The sequence below is a fragment of the Helicoverpa zea genome, chromosome 18 (genome assembly GCF_022581195.2).
Source record: "Helicoverpa zea isolate HzStark_Cry1AcR chromosome 18, ilHelZeax1.1, whole genome shotgun sequence".
Lineage (NCBI taxonomy): Eukaryota > Metazoa > Arthropoda > Insecta > Lepidoptera > Noctuidae > Helicoverpa > Helicoverpa zea.
In genome coordinates this window covers 5,328,844-5,348,180 of record NC_061469.1, presented here as the reverse complement: position 1 = coordinate 5,348,180, position 19,337 = coordinate 5,328,844, and the positions used below count along the sequence as shown (strand labels likewise).

General features: G+C 33.8%; 1 protein-coding gene across 1 annotated transcript in view; it reads right to left on the bottom strand.

Moving 5' to 3' along the window:
* Positions 1-18,571, bottom strand: part of LOC124639070 (cGMP-dependent protein kinase, isozyme 2 forms cD4/T1/T3A/T3B) — a 123,910-nt gene extending 105,339 nt beyond the window's left edge. Inside the window, exon 1 of the mRNA XM_047176292.1 lies at positions 18,175-18,571. The gene's annotated coding sequence lies outside the window, so the exon portion shown is untranslated. The remainder of the gene's footprint in view (positions 1-18,174) is intronic.
* Positions 18,572-19,337: the final 766 nt, after the last annotated feature.

Sequence of the window (19,337 nt, the reverse complement as noted above, 5' to 3'; positions counted from 1 at the left end):
AATAGACACTAGTTTTGTGAGTGAAATGCACTTAAATATTATTTTATGAATTTATTTATAGGTAGCATTATTTTTATTACAAAGCAGTACTTGAGTTATGATGTCAGATGAGATGGTTTGGAAGAAGGACACATGCTGTGTGGAACCCAAATAATATATTGGTATAAGGACTGGACAATGATGATGTTGATGAAAATTATTTAGAAAGATCTGGATGAAAAATCTTACTTTTTCAATCTGAAATTAAGTGGACTTCGAATATGCTACAAAAATACACAATGAATGAGGTATTAGTACCACATCGAAAACCAAAAGGTAATAAATTACAATCTGAGATTATGTGAAATTGATAAGCTCTTAGATTGTAACGCATTCCTTTCTACTTTTCTAATCTCTAGTATTGATTGATGATAGTTTTTCTCCTTACATTGTTGAACAGCAAGATTCGGCAAATTCCAGTAATAAATCTACAGATTGTAAACAAGAATAAAGAAAAATTGTTTTTAAGCTAAAATATTAATGAAATTTTATATGAAAATATTGCCTTTCTGTACTGCAATAACAGTTTCTTCAGAACGAAAAGGTAATCCAATCAGACGAAAAATGAGATCGTTAATAAGATCACTATTCTTAAAGTCTTTCAATGTGTCCATAGTGAAAATAATCTGTTGTATTGCCAAATAGAGATACTTATAACTTTTCATATTGCTTTCGTGAAATTCCTATAAATACGTAGTAGGTAAATAAACTAACCGATAGTCAGGTTTGAATTGAAATCCATCATTAATCATCATCACCCATCCACCGATATTTCTCATGCACGCATGCATACAGACTGATATGGAAAGTAATGAACGCAAACGGCAACCAATAAATAAATCTACAATTAACGATAATATGTTATTAGTGATATTACGTACTGACATCAATGAACAAAGTCCAATAAAGGATGCGTCGATATTCAGAGAAATATACGCATAGTCAGATGCACTAATGGAAGTTGGTAGTTGGTCCATTTGAAATGTGTTCAGCAAAGTCTAGCTAACAATATTAGTTAGGCAAATGTAAAAAACTAAAAGGCAGACCCGGTGGAAATAAATTTGGCCTAGGGAAAGGATCCAGGGTACACAGATGGAATAATAATAGTAATTGAAATGCATAGCAAGTTATTATCGTCAAATATCTGGATGTTATGGCCCTGAATGGTCAGGTAGGTCACGTTTTAAAAATAGGTAATTCTTTCTTATGATTTCAATTCATCTTGTACCTATAGCGAATGTGAATAAGTGATAGTTTCCATATTATGACTGTACGAGCGTACGCAGTCACACTTCTAGTTTGGAATTGATCCTTGAACAACTGTGCTTTAGGATTGCTTTGTAATGTTGAAGTAATGAGAATTTCGTGTCCAAGTTATGCTTTAAAAGGTTTGGCTGATGTGCAGTAACTGCTTTAGAAATACAAGTATGACTTAAGAAGGCACATAAAGGAAACAAATGGCCTTGTTCATACATAATATAAATGAAGGATAATTTGGATGTGAATTGCAATACATATTGCAGCTGGTATTTAGTCATGGTATCTTAGAAAAGGTAGCTCAAATAATATACATTATTACGCTGATTTAATAAATAGAATAGATAGGTGCCATCATGATAAATTCTTCTGTGAACGTTTTTTAACATCTCAGCTTTTCTTGGAAGAACTTTAGACCGCTCAATTATTGGATATCCAAAATCTTTTAAAAGACTTTCTAGAAACAACTACAAGTGAAATCAGTTTAAAGTCAAGATTTAAAGCACCTGATTCATTTACCGTGTCAACTGCAGCTGGTGCATTATTATGACTACACATTTAAAAGCTGACCTCGGCAGTAAACTCAAACAGGAGCACAACACAACGCATAATGAGCAAGAATAAAGTGACGAGGTTATAAAATACGATAAAAATAATATACGACCAAGTGAACATGCAATACGTTCTGTTTCTTAGGACAAATGGTCCAACGGAACTCATTACGCCTACGATAACCCTCGAATTCAAACAGATGATACACGACATCAGTTCAAGTGGGGTGACATTGTACCACAAGTGCACAACTTTTATTTGAGTTTAACTGACGACCATCGCAACGCATCGCCGTGTCTCTATGTAAATGGTCATGCATGACTAAACTGATCTAAAAATAGAACCCCGCCTGGGATGTGTGGCGATAACTGGACTAACTCGACCAAACTGGTCATATTTATGCCATGTCGCTTCCAAATATAGCTCACACGGTATGGAAATAGTTACGGAATACGCTTAACATGCCTTTATGTTCGAACTCGTTGAAGAGATTATTTATAGTTTCTAGCGTTCAAAGTTTATGTGACTGCAAGTAACTTGAGGTTTGTTGTGGTAAATTTTATTTTCTTATACGTGAGTCAGTGCGTATGAGTCATTCGTCTGAAAGGCCTTAATTTCATGTTTCGGGTTTCGGTTCCCAGTCGGCGTTCTTATTACGTCATATAGTGCAATGGCTTTGCAGTTGATGGCTTCAATTAAAAGGGTATTTGCCTCAAGCGGCCGTTGAGATATCAGAAAGCTTTTAGTTTCGCAATTCGCTTCATGATTTTACTTAATTATTATTAAAATCATTAAAGTCTGATTTGCCACTGACAGCTTGCTAAGTAAAGCGGATTCAGCAACTGAAAGTTTTATTACTAAGTTAACATTTTAATATTGTTATAAATTGTGCATATTATTGCATTAGTATTCGATTAGTGCAATATCTATAAAGTCAACGGTTAATGCCATTTTATAGGCGTATAATATGTTGGTTTATATTGCTAAATACATGAACACGGTTATAAGATTGAAGTGTTAACACTCCTTGATTTCTAGACCAGTAGCTATTTACACAATTTTGATTATGTCATTATGTATAAATAGTTTTAAGTATCGGAGTTTTGTTTTAATGAATTGATATAATCGCAATTACCTATAGGTTATTACAGCCATTTTACAAAATGTTTCCTTTCGTGTTTAAAGACGTCAAATAAAACGAAGTCTCAACAGAATACCATATTTTTTTTTTCCTTAATAAAAGAATTTAATCAGTGCTTCCTGCAATATTTCTTGTCGTATCAAAAACCGAGTGTCACAGTGATAGGACCTTATAAACCTGAAGGACGGGAATGATAGTAACTTACACTTAAAAAAAAAAAACATAAAAAGATACTCACGTTTGAAAACCAGCAAAAAGGTGACAGCAAACAATGAAACAATATTATCGTGTGGATTCGTGAAGTAGGACAAAATTTAAATAGTTATCTGCGCTGTTGAACTTGCTACTTCTGCTAACACTAAATGTTTAATAGAATATGCATACTAACATATTGTACTAACGAATATATTGTACTAACTCGCTTTGTTGCTTATACTAAGTATCATGTTTACTGTTGAGCTCTGGTACTAAATGTCAACATATTTTATAGCATAGCAGCACAAATAGGTAGGGAAGTTGTCTGTTTTTATATTGCATTGTTTTGCTTGGTTCTTGTATAATTTTGATTAGAACTTAACTCACTTAGTTTTCAAATTATTATTAGATAGTAATTATATGGGTAATAGCAGACTAATTGATGTTAAGTAGTCAGTTGCGAAGTTTGCTATATTAAAGCGACATATTATGAACCGGAATTTGGGAATTCGGAAACATGTGTTTCATCAGACGATGGGGAAAAATTCAAATGTTATTTATAATGATACCTAATGAATCATTTTATTAATAGTAATAAACAAGGCTTCTTTTTCTTTATAATAAAATAATTCACAGTCTTTCATTGGTAGTTCAACTTTTTTTGAGGAATTCGATGTTTTAATTTTAAAATATATATCTTTTTAATTGAATATTCATATTTCACGTAAATCTTGTATTTCAGTTAACGGTTTCCTGTTGACATAGTATACCATCAACAAAACATTGCATGTAATGAAAATTAGGAAGTAAATACTACAACTAGTGCAGATTGTTAGTCTGGAAAAGGTGCTTCCGAGTTTTTAGCATGATACAGCAAATTGAATTTTGTTGAACACTATTTAGCCAGTTTAAATGTAAAATAAGCATAAAATACTAACTTGGTCTGTCAATATTATGTAGTTTAAGACTCTATTTATTAAAGTATGTGCAGAGTTCAGATCAAAGACATACTGTGGCTAGTAGACATACCTTATGGTCCAGGTCCTATAAAGTAAAGAAAACAAACGAAACCCTTAACTTTCGGAAAGAAGTTATCCAGTCTTTATGTCATGATTTAATAACAGACACATCTCTCTTTCTCGTTGCTACCTGACTTCGCTCAAAAGGCACGCCCAAATATCTATCAGACAGTTGAGATTATAGGAAAAATACCGGCCTGTCTCCACAGAGTATATCAGATAAAACTGAAACGGATAAAGTCGGATAAAGTTATCGCTACCTTATATTTCGTGGCACGCGTTATAAACGTAAACGAACTATCGCTAGTAAACTGTTTATTTGACTTGTACTTTCCTACAAATGAGATTCAATTATGAATAAATCTTGTAAACGTAACAGTTTTACTACTGTTTTATGATAGTCTCATTAAAAGTTTAAAAACAGAAATGTGTACGCATCGTAAATCAAGCTGAAATGGAAATGATGATGTTTTACGAGCACTAGGTATGCGTTAGGAAAAGTGAGATGTTTTAAATGCACTACAGATAATCTGCAGTGCAGTGCATTACAAAAACCAAATATGGTTTTATAAAAAAAACTCATAATTATTTATTCATAGTTGGCTGCAAAACAGCATTTTTTGAACGTCAAAAAGTAGTTAAAACGAAAAAAAACAAACGTTCTTATGTGGTTTTGCTGTGAAGAAGAAGTGGTAAAACAAACTCCCCAGCAACACATGTCTTTCTATCTATAAATCAATACGAAAAAGATTGCTAGACTTGAGATTATTACTGAACTGGATAATATTGTGACGCCCCTTATCACCGAGTAGAATCATGGAAAACTACGAATATGCGTTACAAAAATAACCTCTGGCATCAACGAACGACCAAGTACAGTTTATTCTCGCTTACAAAAGCAGTTAATTCATACAGTAATGAATATTGAGTTGCTGATAACATCGAACAGTCGGTTTTCAAGCCATAACGCTGGAAGGAGAATTTATTTCATGATTTTAATTATTTTTTTGATAAGTAAAATTATATTGCGAAAATAAATCTTTTCAGATTTTTATTGTACTTATAAGTGTTTTAAGAAACGCCGAAAGCAGTCGCCATTTATTGCAATGAACCGTAAAAACTTTTAGCACCACTCTCAAAACTTAAAATAAATGAAGATACTCGTACGTAATTTCATTTGTTATAAAAATGAATTTAACAGCTCATTTCAAAATTCATTTTGAATTGGGTGAAAGTTGTAATTACAGTATTAAAATATGTTTACAACATTTCAGAGTGGATGGTGCTTTTAACAAAAAGGGAAAGAATCAAACCAAATAAGCAAAAGCAATTTGATACTGGTAAAAGTCAATATCGACATTGTTGAACCACAAAAAGAAATACCTTACACAGTCAAAACAATAATGGAAGGCATCACATTACACGAAGAATTTACTAAAAATAAAACTACTAATTGCAAGAACGCAAATAAATATAAAACCTACAAACGACCATGATTGGCATTTAGCTAAATATGCCACTTCGATTACCAGCGCTCAGCGATACAAAATAACGTCAATATTAATCAACGTCCTTGAGTCTAAGCTGGCGTTAAATCTTAGAAATGAATAGGGTGATAGGAAACGTTTCTGATACGCAGCCAAGAGTAACAGGTAGATAAACTAAATGTTAATTGGCAATATGCCACCAATGCACGTGTACTTAGGCATGGAGCTGCAAGATAAAATATGAAATTAATAGATAGTGTCTTTGTCTCGGCTGTTTATAATGATACAATGGAAAAGTGATGCAACTGTGTTACAAAACGGGACAGGAATTAAAGTAAAAACTTCAAATTCCATTCAAATTATTTTCTATCAATCATCTTGAATGGTTTTGCCTACTAGTCTTAATTTGCGTATCTAAAAATTAATTCTTTTTGCATTCCTATGAGCATTGGGAATGGTAGACGTACTGAAGTACCCACATTCCATGCAACAGGCTTTCTGCATCCACATGCTTTATGAGTCTTACTCATGGATGAGCAATTTCCTGAGGTCAGTCAGGAACCAGTTCATGATGAATTTCTTCTTATAAAAGATAGCGTGTAAGGTAGCTTTAACGTTCACACGTTTTATGTCGAATCATAAAAGATTCAAGGCCTAATATCAGGAGCATAAAATTTGAAGAGCAATTAATTGAAGTAATATAAAGTTACGATTGCAAATGCCAGGATGTTAGTATTAACAGAATTTTCGTCAGATATTCCTTTCCACTCTTGAATGTTCATAGATTCTCCTGTGTTTACATTATTGATACTTTTTGTAGCTAATACTTTTGCTGGATTTGAGCCAAGAGAAACACAAGATAAAATGTTTCCGTAATTCATTTAATTGTTTGGTAGTCATCAACTTTTATTTTTTGTAAAGCGTTTCGTTCCACGGTAATGAAACAATTAATGGTTTGGTTGACCGCGTTATTGAATAGGTTTTAAATTTTCTTTTTGAAATTGATGTTTTCTTCGATCCGTAGTTGCTTTTTTGGAAGTAAAAATGCAAAATCTATTGAACATTTTAATATTAATATGGAATTCTACAAGCAATAATCTGCAACATGTTTATGTTCCCTTCATTTATAAAATACCGATAAAATCGAAATCTTGAAATTAAACATTTCCTAGAGGTTTATACACCCGACCTAAAGAATCTACAAGATTAGCTATTTAAAGTGTAGTAAGAAGCCAAAAACGACTAACCAATTCTGTGAAACAACTATCACTGTGAAGGAATTTCCAGCAACAATTGTTACATAATGAATATTTTCGCATTCAGCAATTGAATGTTAATTTACCCTCTTAAAATGGACCGTGACTAGTGAGCAGTTGCTATGCAAAATTTGGCAGGGACGTGCACAAAATTTTTTGGTTGTGTAATGCTAGACGAAATAGGACTATAAAAGGTCACATCAATTCGTACGTGAAGACAGTTGATTCGTGATTGGTACATTTTAATACGTGAGGTGGTTGCAAGCCAAAGCCTTTTGATACTGAACACAGATCTATTTTGGCAACTTTGGATCACAATGTTACGTCGACTGGTAAAAATGTTAACGAGAATTACATCCTTCCACCTCTAAAGCAATCTTAAATGGGTTAATTGCATTCTCAGCTTGAAATTAATATAGAACTAGCAATTTATTATCTTAGCTATGAGCCACTTTGCAAAGCGACGGAGAACGCAACGCTAGATCAAGAACGCGGAAGGGCTATGCGTAAATGTGTCCACTGAAATATCTTAAACAAATCTGAAATGGTTAAATCCGGTTTGTCGTTGACATTGAAAATAGGAAAACATGTATTGATGATGGAAAAATCTGTAAATAGCCTCTCATCTGTCATGATAAAATATCAGTCGTAGATATCAAAAACACTGCATTATTTCCTTGAATATCTTTTAAATCTTTTTTTAGTATGTGTTCGACTACAAGGTTTGTCAACAAGTAGCATAAGTGAAACTGTTATTATTCTGGGGAATACTCCACATTTGTGAAGTGTTTCACACTAGATATCTTCCTAAGCAAATAGGTTATCAGAAATTGAACGACATTGGATTCCATTTGTGACCTTTTCAACACAATTCTTGCAATGTCCCGTCTTGTAAAATAGTTTTGTGTCTTCTTCAGTTCTATCGAAAATATTTTTGTAAATTACACAATACACGTGATGGCCTTAAATTCATTTATAATGGTAATAATTTATTATTATTAGATTAGTTAGTGATTCACCGATATAACTTTGTTTATCTGTGTGAACCTTGGCTAAAAATAGTCTACTTATCTCTTTTGTGGCGTAAAGATGATTAAGGCGCTTCACAATTAAAATGCACTTGCTGCATAATGTTCGTTGATTTCTTAATCTGTTTTATGTATAATTATAAATCTACATTTATTAACTCTGCAATATCTTATTTTGCGATTTTTCTACCATTTCTATAGATCAATATTTTTTTATCAATAACTAACTTCAATGCCGTTCTTCGAAGACGTGAATTTTAAGCCTTTGTGGTATTCAAATATACGTTTTAACCAGAGGAAGTTGTTACCAGTCTATCAACTGCGAATACGATAATCGATTTGCCCCACTCGATTATAATAATTTGCTGAGACGACTAACAACTGTTGCAGGAGTACCTATATTTTTTAAATATTTGCAAATACCAGCAATATTAATATATCTAATTAACAGTCTGTTAAAGCGAAATATTCGCAGTATAAAGAAGATAAAGGTAGTGTTTTAAATGGTTAAGAAACTACGAGTAGTATGGTTTTACGCAGTATCTAAGTCAGCAAATAAATACTAAATTATACGAATAGAAGTTTGAGATTCTACGCCTCAGTCTAATCATTTTACTGCGTCGAAAAAATCTGACGATATAATCATTAAAATTGTATTATTATTATAGATTGTCTATTTTAAGTTTACATAACCAATGAGGACTAAGAATAAATGAATTTGAGTTGCAAATATTGCGTTTGGACTTTTGGCTACAAAATCCGCAGAAGTGTTACCAAATACATTCAATAACATTTTACCAGTATAGTTTGCTATGCCATCCACGGGCACACCTCGAACGGCTGCTATTTACCCGAGTCACGTGTTTTGACGAAGTAATACATTACATGGTTTGCATACTTGCATTATTCATTCCGTAACACGACTTATGGGTACTACACGAAAGAAAAATTAGGTTGGTTTATTGCTTAGTAGACTATAAAGCCTCACACTGATGAATACCAAGTGAATTCTAGCGTTTCTATGTCCATTACGCTCTTTTTATCGTTCAGATTGAATTCTAGACACTTCGAATGCATACCTCGGTGCCGATTGCTTGTGTACATTTACTGTAATTTTCTAAGGAATTTTTAGCTTCGTTGGTTCGAAACGAGAACTGCGTCGTGCCGATAAGCCAGTAACTTGTGTTCTATCCCTATATGGATAAAAGTGAAATTAAGTTTTTCTAAAGAACGGAGCGAGCGCTTTACAAATGCCGATAGTCTGGCACTAACACGCTAGGCTAATAACATTAACCTAATGAGATAATAAAAATCTAAAATAACGCGTTTATTGAACTAAACTGACCAATATCAATGGAGTTGCATTACAAAGTGTTAAAAAGCACAAAACTGGCTAGCATACTAGTAAAACTCGTTAGTTAGTCATAGATACGACATTTCAAGACAGTCTGGTTCGTTTATTTCAAAATAGCAACGCCAGTTTTTGTTGGCTTGCAGCTGAACTATAATCATAAAGCTGCTGATGATTTCGAGGCTATTTTTTGGTAGCTTGGAGACTAATGACAGTTTAGCATCACATATCAAGAACAAACAGTAGATATGTACTCAAAATTAGATATAGTAAACTCTAAACATTCTTAAGACAAAATCTATCCTTGAATATCTTGATTGGACCATATCGATTTCATTGAATATGTTACCATATGTGCTTATTCATTATAGTGCCAATGCTAGACCTAAGCTAAGACCAGTTTGCTTCTAGCATTGAGCATATGTATGTATGAGTATTGATATCATCGGTCCATCAACTCTTGTCATACTGTGAACTGACCTCTGTCAATAGTGTCAGCAATATTCAGTGTTAGTTAATTTGAGTTTCTACATGTCTATTTCAATTATTGAAAAGATTGATGTAAACTGTTTTTATTTCATACTAGCTGACCCGGCGAACTTCGTACCGCCTTTTCCTTATTTGCTCACCGTTTAGACCTACCCTGGACTATGACAAACATTTTAAAACCAAAATCAGCTCAATCGGCCCAGCCGTTCTCGAGTTTTAATCAGACTAACGAACAACAATTCATTTTTATTTATATAGATATCAATGGTTGCTTTATTCTTGTTGGATTATTTCTTCTTTCTCCATATCTCTATGTGGAGTTCTTGCTTAGAATTCTAACGTTTCAAGTGATGTTCTTTTGTTTAGGATTTTTACTTTAGTGTGATGATCAGTGCATAACTTTGCAACTTCATCGGTCAGAGATTATGTTTAATCGACACTGTTAATCATTGAAATATTTTAACCTTCCTATCGAGGAATCACAAAATATACAGTGAATTTCCTCATATCATATCAATATTTGACGATTTTAATTATTTCTGTGTAAGTTATTCAATCATTCATGTTTTGAACGTGTTAAAGTTATTTGTGTCGACCGTAATAAGAGACGATAACTGTGTCCTCAAACCATTACACATATATGTATACATACATACTCACACTTAATTTTATTTATAGTTAACTTGTATATTTCCTCACGATATTTCCCTGTATAATTTTAAATCGACTGATAATACTGTATCAGACATGCGTGGTTATTTATAGAAACAATAAAACGGAGTAAGATAAGCGGTTAAAAGGAAAAATTAATTGATATATAATAAAAAAATAATTTGTCATTAGTTTTATTTCGTTACTGAAGAAACTACGTTATGTGACTGAATTTAAGATAACCTATACCTTCTTTCTATATCTTACACAGGATCAGCCGTTTTGGTGTAAAAGCGATACGAACTGTATTTGCTTTTGAATATTTCGTTTAAAATTCAGGATTACTGCAGGTGTATTTAAACTGTATATTAGAAGCTGAGCTTGAATCTAATTTGAACGTATCACTAACTCGACCAAACACCTTGTAACGAGTTGGATATGCTCAACTATTTTTATAATCAATATCAGCGGTCAACGCAGCAAAGATGACCTTTTGCAATAAATAGATTTATAAGCATTTATTATAAACTGTTATTGGCCTTCCAGTTTACTTGAATCTGTGAAAATATTGAATTGAAGAATTGTGTTTTTGTAGGAAGATTTTATTAGAGAATTTGGCAATTATTGTTACAGTAACAAGTCTATTATAAAAATCGTGTTTACTAACTCGAAATAAGCTAATGCATAAAATATATTTTTCAAGTTAATATTGGACATATTTCCGAAATTCCTAAAATATTACGACATTTGTGCTACTAGAATTGACCCCAAAAATAAAACTTAAATACGTATATAAAATGAACCTTGAACTGAGTGATAGGAGTATCATTGATATTAATTAAATACAGTCTGAGATTGATATCTTGCAAATTAATTAATAGAATACAAGTTGTTCTAAGCTGGATTCATATAAAGGCTTTGATGAAGTTAAATATGACGTAAATATTTTTTTATAATAAGATTTATAAAACTATACAAACAAATAATAAATTGAGTTTTGCAGATTTTACGATTCTCCAGAATGTGCATCGAAAATACGTGGGTAATCCATAATGAATTGGCCTAACTATATATGAACTAATGAAGGAAATGAGACGAAACCGATTTTATTTTTCGATATAGTCAAAATGAATACTAACACACTTCTGACATCTTTGAATTAATATATTTTAACCTTCATAAAACAATTACAATTTTTGCCCTCAAAAAGGCCGCCTATTGCGTTTCTAGGGGGCTTTTCATCCTTATAACGCCATTAAATTGACTTGCGCTTACTTTTGGATCATAATACAAGACCATAGTTTCATCACCAATCACTACCCGCTCGATCATACTCTTTAAATTTTTCTCCACAAAGATCCAAAAACTTCCCGTCCTGTTTCCTGTCTCAGTATCGCTGAAAGAAGTTTCGGTACCCTTCTTACATTCACTTTTATCATGTGAAGATATTCATGGAGCACACGCTGAAAAGTACTTTTAGGGAGCCCAAGGCTATCTGCAATTTCTATAATCTTCAAACGGCGGTGGAAATTAACTATGTACTTAAGTCTTCAAAATATCAGGTCACTAAAACTATCCCAATATTTATTCTCAAAACATACCCACGTAACTAAATAAATTAGTGGAACAAATTCAAGAATTCTCTCACAGTTTGCTATGTTACCGAAATCACCCAAATTCTCACATTAAAATACGCAACTTTATGTTCATACATCACTGAACAAGTCTAATTGAATTCTTACTCGCGTTTTATTAGGTAAATAGAAATTAGCACAGTTCATATAATGTAATATGTACACATTTAACTGGTACATACGAGTAAATACTTACTCGATTTTTATTACGTATCACTTAACGTGGTATAATTGGATTAACATTCTTGATCCTTGGATTCTTGCATATTTCTAAATTCGGTGTGTTTACTGTCAATTGATATTATTTTATTGTGATACCACAAAAATGAGTGAGAAATACAGCGATTTTACTAAAAACTGTCTGCAAGTGCTAAGGATTAGAATTTTGGCTGCTTTTGGAGTATGAGCTTCAATTGGAAGATCAGCTACACAGCATTATGCTAAGAAATCAACTTATGGTATTAATTTTTGGGTGCTAATTAAACAGGCTTCTTTTTAATATCATTATTCGCCCCCAAAAATGTATGTTGCCTTCTAAATTACTAAGTCAGCCACAATTAATAAAGCGTCGAGCATCTAAATAATACTATCTTAGCCACGAGTTATCTTCCACTCTAAATACAACTCAGCATGATGGTTATTTTTTTGCATCTAAATTTGTAGTATGCATTCTAACAGTAAACTTCTTAAATACTATTAAGTGACATCATAAAAATATTTATTTAACTTCTAATTTTTTAACTCGTACCTACTGCGTTTTTTGTTTGAAATATTACACATCCCATATCAATTGACCCAGCATGGAAGTAAGCATGCAACATGCAGCAAGCATGGCTTCTGTCACGGCTCCGGCGCTGCGGGGCTCCGGCGGTCCCATGCGAGCTTATCGTCGCAGATGGTTTTCACGCTCACCACCGCAGCTTCGGCTTGCCGCGCTTGCCGCTCAGCCGCGGCGGCGAGCGCTGAAACTACCTGCGCCTCAGCTCGCAGGCCGCCTCGCCCCTCCGCGCCTACGCGGTTTTGAATTGCACTCTAGGGGTAGGGCAGACAAGACTACGTGGAGTCGGTTTTGCAGCGATTCGTTTTCGTCACTAACTTCAATTTTTAATACAATGTTTTTTAATTGAAGGTTATAAATGGCAATATCTATACTTATAATAAATCTGTAGAGAGGTCAATTCTGTACATTGAATATATTTCCAAAATAACTATTAGGGGGTGATTAGTGATCGATACTGATGCCAAAAATGCAATCAGTAAAATTTTTGTCTGTCTGTCTGTCTGTCTGTCTGTCTGTATGTTCGTTATGGAAACAAAAACTACTGGACGGATTTTAATGAAACTTGGCACAAATATTCTTCATACTCCTGGGCAGGTTATAGGATACTTTCCATCACGCTACGATCAATAGGAGCAGAGCAGTGAAGGTAAATGTTGGGAAAACGGGAGAAGTTACTCCATTTTTTAAGCTTCCGTCGCGTGTGCAGCCTTAATGGTTACATCTACACAGAAACCATGTACGACGGAAATATTCTTCATAAAATTATGTAAAAAATATCCCATGGCAGCATATGTCTATCTTTTATGGTTGATTCACAATAACACGTAAAACTCTAGGTAGCTTAGCAGTTCGGAGCTTTCTGATTATATTTGTCTACTATTTCGTTTATAACACTCTCACTCACACTAATTAAACATAGTTAACAGTATTATCTATTAATTAAAAAAAATGATTTAAATGGGTAAAGAAACACCAAAGTTATACGTGAAAAACGGTAATAAGCCACCGCGCGTGAATACTGAATCACGCACGCTATAAGGATCATTTTTGTGCAACGGTCGCCGCGCTCGACGCGACTCGCGGCGCGGTGGCTGCGCGAGCTCATACAATATTTGGCTGCTGGTGCGATTGATGCGAATAGACGTTCAGAGCGTTCAACCTTATTGCGCGACTTTTAGGTTTTAAATAATTTATTTTTAACTTTCTTTTGTTGTTATTTTATAAAATAGGTTGGTACCTATTACTTATTTTTGTGTTTAAATATTCGTTCAAATTACAAATTATTAACAGTTTACATTTTATTACTTAAAGAAGCAGTAAGTACGCATAGATTTAGATAATTGGAGGGGCTGGTGTTTATTATTTCTTCCTCTCTTTGCACAAAGTCCGACTCTAGCGCGGACGAAGTCGCTGGCAGAAGCTAGTGCTAAATAAAATGAATCCAAATTAAATTCTACCATCAAAAAAAAAAAACAAAAAAAAAACGAAAAATGAGGCCGAGTTAGTAAATTAGATGACAATGTATAAATAAGAAGGACAAGTTACAATAACACTGGTCAACAGCATTTTTGGTGCAAAGGTGAAATATATTATTTCTTATAGATTATTTGATACGTAATCGAAGTCCAGAACATAAAGTTGCACTAGCACGTAGGGATTTAGAGATATACCCCTCCTAAAGTACCAAAAACGCGTTTTTTAACGATATTTGACGATTTTTTTGAAGGACAGCAAAATTGTTTTTTAGTTTCTATCTATAGCATTATATAGTACTACTCTTCCCGATTGAAATTCATTTTTATTTCGAACGCTAAGAGTTTAAATTTTCATGAAATATGTATACAGCTACGATAGTTCGATCTTCCCTACATTTTATTTGGCCTGTTAGTATGAAAAAACTCCACTTTAGTTATAAAATGGTATATATTAGAAAATAAAACTCGCAAAAATATAAATTAAAATGGGGTTAATGCGGGGAAAGTAGTACTATATGATGCTTTAGTTAGAAATTCCTATATAATTCTTCTGTCCCCAAAAAATTACATCAAATTTCATAAAAAAACGCGTTTTTGGTACTTTAGGAGGGGTATATCTCTAAATCCCTACGTGCTAGTGCAACTTTATGTTCTGGACTTCGATTACGTGTCAAATATTCTACAAGAAATTGTATATTTCACCTTTGCACCAAAAAAAAATATTTTAATTTGTTGACCAGTGTAATTGATGATCTTTTATTGAAGCTTTCTAGTAGATGGCGTTGTAAAAAAGACGAATTAGTTTATTAGAGGCTATGTCATTTCCTCGTTGCTTAGTTATAAAATTAGAAGTTTAAGGATGTGTCCAATAAATAATTTTGTGGCTACACTTATTATTTCCCTTAATTTTTTGCTTCTTTTGTGTGTACTCTGTCACGAAGTACTTAAAAATATGTGGTCTTACTACAAAAACTTAAACATGTGTCTAACACTTGTCTAAAAAAATTGTGGCTGCAAAATGGACCTTATTTCAACGTCATGATCTGACATTTTTTTTAAACTGACGTTTAAAAGTTTTTGTGGTAAGACGGGTGATGTCTATTTATTTCTATCATATATTTCAATCGATTTCTATGTTACTTTTCAGTCCAAATACAGACTAAAACAAGAGAATAATTCCTTTAAGTCATTCGAATTTCTAAAAACAGTTGCAAAATGAACAAATGCAAGTGGTCAGCCGGCCTTGCTTTCATGTTATCTCTGTTTATTCTGCAGAAACTAATTCATAGTCACGTTTAAAATAGTTTGGTATACAAAATTATTTTGATTACTTTAATTTTTTTATCTTCATCATCATCATCATCATCATCAGCCTATCGCAGTCCACTGCTGGTCATAGGCCTCTCCAAGTGAAGGTCTTTTTTATCTTAGATTTGATTAATTACGCGTTGTCTAAGGCTTTTTATCTATGTTTATATCGTGTCTTTACTTACGTATTTAAATTATTTTATGTTTAACTTAATAAAAATGTGATTTTACGAATTAGAAAAAAACTATTACGCTGGATTTTTTTCAGTTTTATCGAAAGCAAAATGTATGTAAAATGAAATTAATGTGACTTGGAAATAACAAAGTTGTTTATAATACTTAACTTGTGAAAATGAAACTTCGAAATAACATAGTTAATTACTTAACTTGTAAAAGGCGAATTTTGTATTTTTATCAGTAACTAGTTTTGAACTATCGATATTGAAGTACGACATAGAAAACAAATTACTACTCAACTATTCTATAATAAAATTTACAAAAGACATAAAAAGCATTTTTAAACAAGTAGAAAACCAAATACCTAAATTGTTCTTTTATATACTCACTAAAATACCACTGAAAAGTATTTTTTTAATGAGGCGCCACGTAATATGCTACTGAAATGAAAAGCTATGTGGTATCCATTTCTTTTAATTTATATTTAACATCACCAACTCAATAAAAAATAACTGCTACCAAAGAACTCGAGAACGTGATGTTATTTTCCTTAACGAATAAATAATTAATTAATGGTTTCGTTTTAAGGACAAACTCATTAATAACTGTATCGAAACTTCAACGAATAATGATCCAAATTGATGTGTAAAGAAAGTGGCAATCATATGCCTTTCTTGTGTTCCATCTGTGGATATTCTTAAAAATATTCCTTGTTCATTAATCGGAACTATAGAATTTCGAAAGGTTCAGTTCAAGTCTTGGGTAATTTTCTGGAATTTATTTCACTTTTTTATTGTATGAATTGGGTCTTAGTGACAGATGAATGTGATAAATTACTACAGTAATAGTTAACAGATGAGCTTCTTTTATGAAGACCCAATGCCCACTTTGATCAATATTGGATTCAGCTGAATCAATTTACTACAAACAATGGCCAAAAAGTAGCAGGGAAAGACCAATGACAAGATTCCGTTACTGTTAAGATCAGTTTTGGATTTTTGGGAAGGTACAACCATTAACAGTACTGGGTCGCTAAGTGGTGGCTGTAGGTGGACGGTGAAATCAGACTTTAGAGACTTTAGTGTATCAGACTTGACGGAATGCCCCTTCATAACCCAATGGGTTCCAGGGTATTTTTTTCGTATAATCGCGTGGTTAAAAATGTAAGTAGATTGGTTCAAGGAGTATTATTTCTGACTTGAGACTTTGAATGAAATATCATTGAACACACGTTGCTGATAGCCAAAAATAATAAAAATCATTATATTTGATTAATTTCGATACGCGCTATTATCTAGAATGTGTGTTTTTATCTAATGAATATCTACGATTACATGGTCCTTGAAATTGGACGAAAAATTCATACGAGATCCGAATCCGTGAGGAGATCCGTAGACGAACCAAAGTCACCGATATAGCCCACCGGATTAGCAAGTTGAAGTGGCAATGGGCAGGCCATATTGCTCGCAGAGCAGATGGCAGATGGGACCGAAAAGTGCTGGAGTGGAGACCACGGACTAGCAAGCGCAGCGTAGGACGTCCACCAACGAGGTGGACAGACGACCTTATAAAGGTTGCCGGAAGACGCTGGATGCAGGTCGCCTCCAACAGGTATCTGTGGAGATCAAAGGGGGAGGCCTATGTTCAGCAGTGGACGTCCTATGGCTGAGATGATGATGAAGATGTTAAATCTAGCTCTAGATAGGCTTATGTTTTTCTCTGTAGTACCTAACGGTGTCCTGTTCTCTCTCTGCTAGACCAAAATTGTTATTAACCTGTTTTGGCGATGAAAGTGTTACACGTTGATACAGGTAGGGGCCGATTCTGTTAACGTCAATTATATCGAACACTTCAGTGTCAACGCTGCAAGCCACTAAGGCAAAAACTTTTAGAAAGTTACAAATTGATTTAACAGTTTCTAAATTGAGCAATCAGTAAAACAAACAATTTACTAGTTAACAATTGACTCACTTATCGATGTTTATTTTAAAATTAAACTTATTTGCATAGTTATTATCCGTCTTGCGTTTGTTTACGATAACATAACTACCCAAGTTAGCACGGAATTAATGCATGATTGTTGTAGCAAACTACAGTAAACAAGAAACGTTATACCAAATACAACCTAACACTAGGGTTTGAATCTAAGAGTAAACTGCTGATTAACCGCCATTACTGTACGAGCTATTTTTAGAATCCGCACAGAGATCACGTCTTTGTCTGCTGTAATGTAAATGACTATCAACCATTCCAAGTCTCTCAGAATCTGTTTGCGTCGCCGATCAAAACAAAACGTTACATAACCTAAAACTGACACAACAAAATGTAACTCACCTATATCGTCTCTTAGAACCTTCGACATTCTGCCAACCTTCATATTTGCAATAAAAAAAGGAATAAGATTCACAGTGAGGTTATAAACACGATTGTCTGTTAACGTCACGTCATTTTGACAGGTGACGCGCGCTGTGACCGCCACCTCGCGCGGCTAGGGACGCACGGGAGAGTTCCCCGAGCGGTGGTGTATTCTGTTGTCGAATGACATAGTTTAGGGAGTGAAGTAGTCGGAGGAGCGTAACTCGTCTTAGCTTCTCGCGGCCAATGAACGGCACGGCCCGGTGCGCCAAGGTCACTGGAGGCAAAACCGGCGGCTCGCAGGTCCGGCAGAGGGCGGCACGCGGCGCGAGCGACGAACACGAGCAGCTTGAGTGCTGCCCGTATGGCAACTAAACAGAAACACTGTAAGTATGGCCCGGCATGATGCGCCGATAAGCGGTATTATGGAATAAATAAAAACGCGACGCGTTCTGAATGTGAATGAATGTGCAGCCAACTTTACGTCATTTTATTCATTGTCTTTTTAATACCTACTTCGGTGTAACATTGAGTAGGTACTTTCTATCGACATACAATGACCAAAGACTGTGACGGGTGAACAAGTTGAATAACAATTTGTTTTCAAACAAAAGAAGAACGAAAATAGACTGCAATGTTTGATGAGGACACTGCTAATGTACGGTCGTAAGGTGTTAAGTGTTTAAATGAGATTAAAGAAGTTGGCAGGCGTGGGTAATCTTTGATGTTAGGTGGATAGGTACGTAAGCACTGACTAGAAATAAACAGGAAAGTACATATACACTTTATTCTTCTATCCTCATTCTTCATTTTGATCTGCATCTAGGCAAACAAATTAGGACAGTAGGTACCTACGTGATAATTATTTATCTTTTAATCCCAACATCTATTTTAAACTTTTAAAAAAATATTGATATCGTTTGATAGTTTAGTTTTACCTACTAGGTAAGTAGTGTTATCATAATTTTTATTTGGATACGGCTATCATTTCTGCTACACGGAAAAGTGAAATAATTCACAAAATTATTTTTTTTATTGCGTCATATTATTCCATATCTACATTGCAATGAAATAAGAATATGTACTCAAGTAACAAACGTGACCTTTCTTGCTACTAGACGCTAGATGGCGCCAGTGACAGT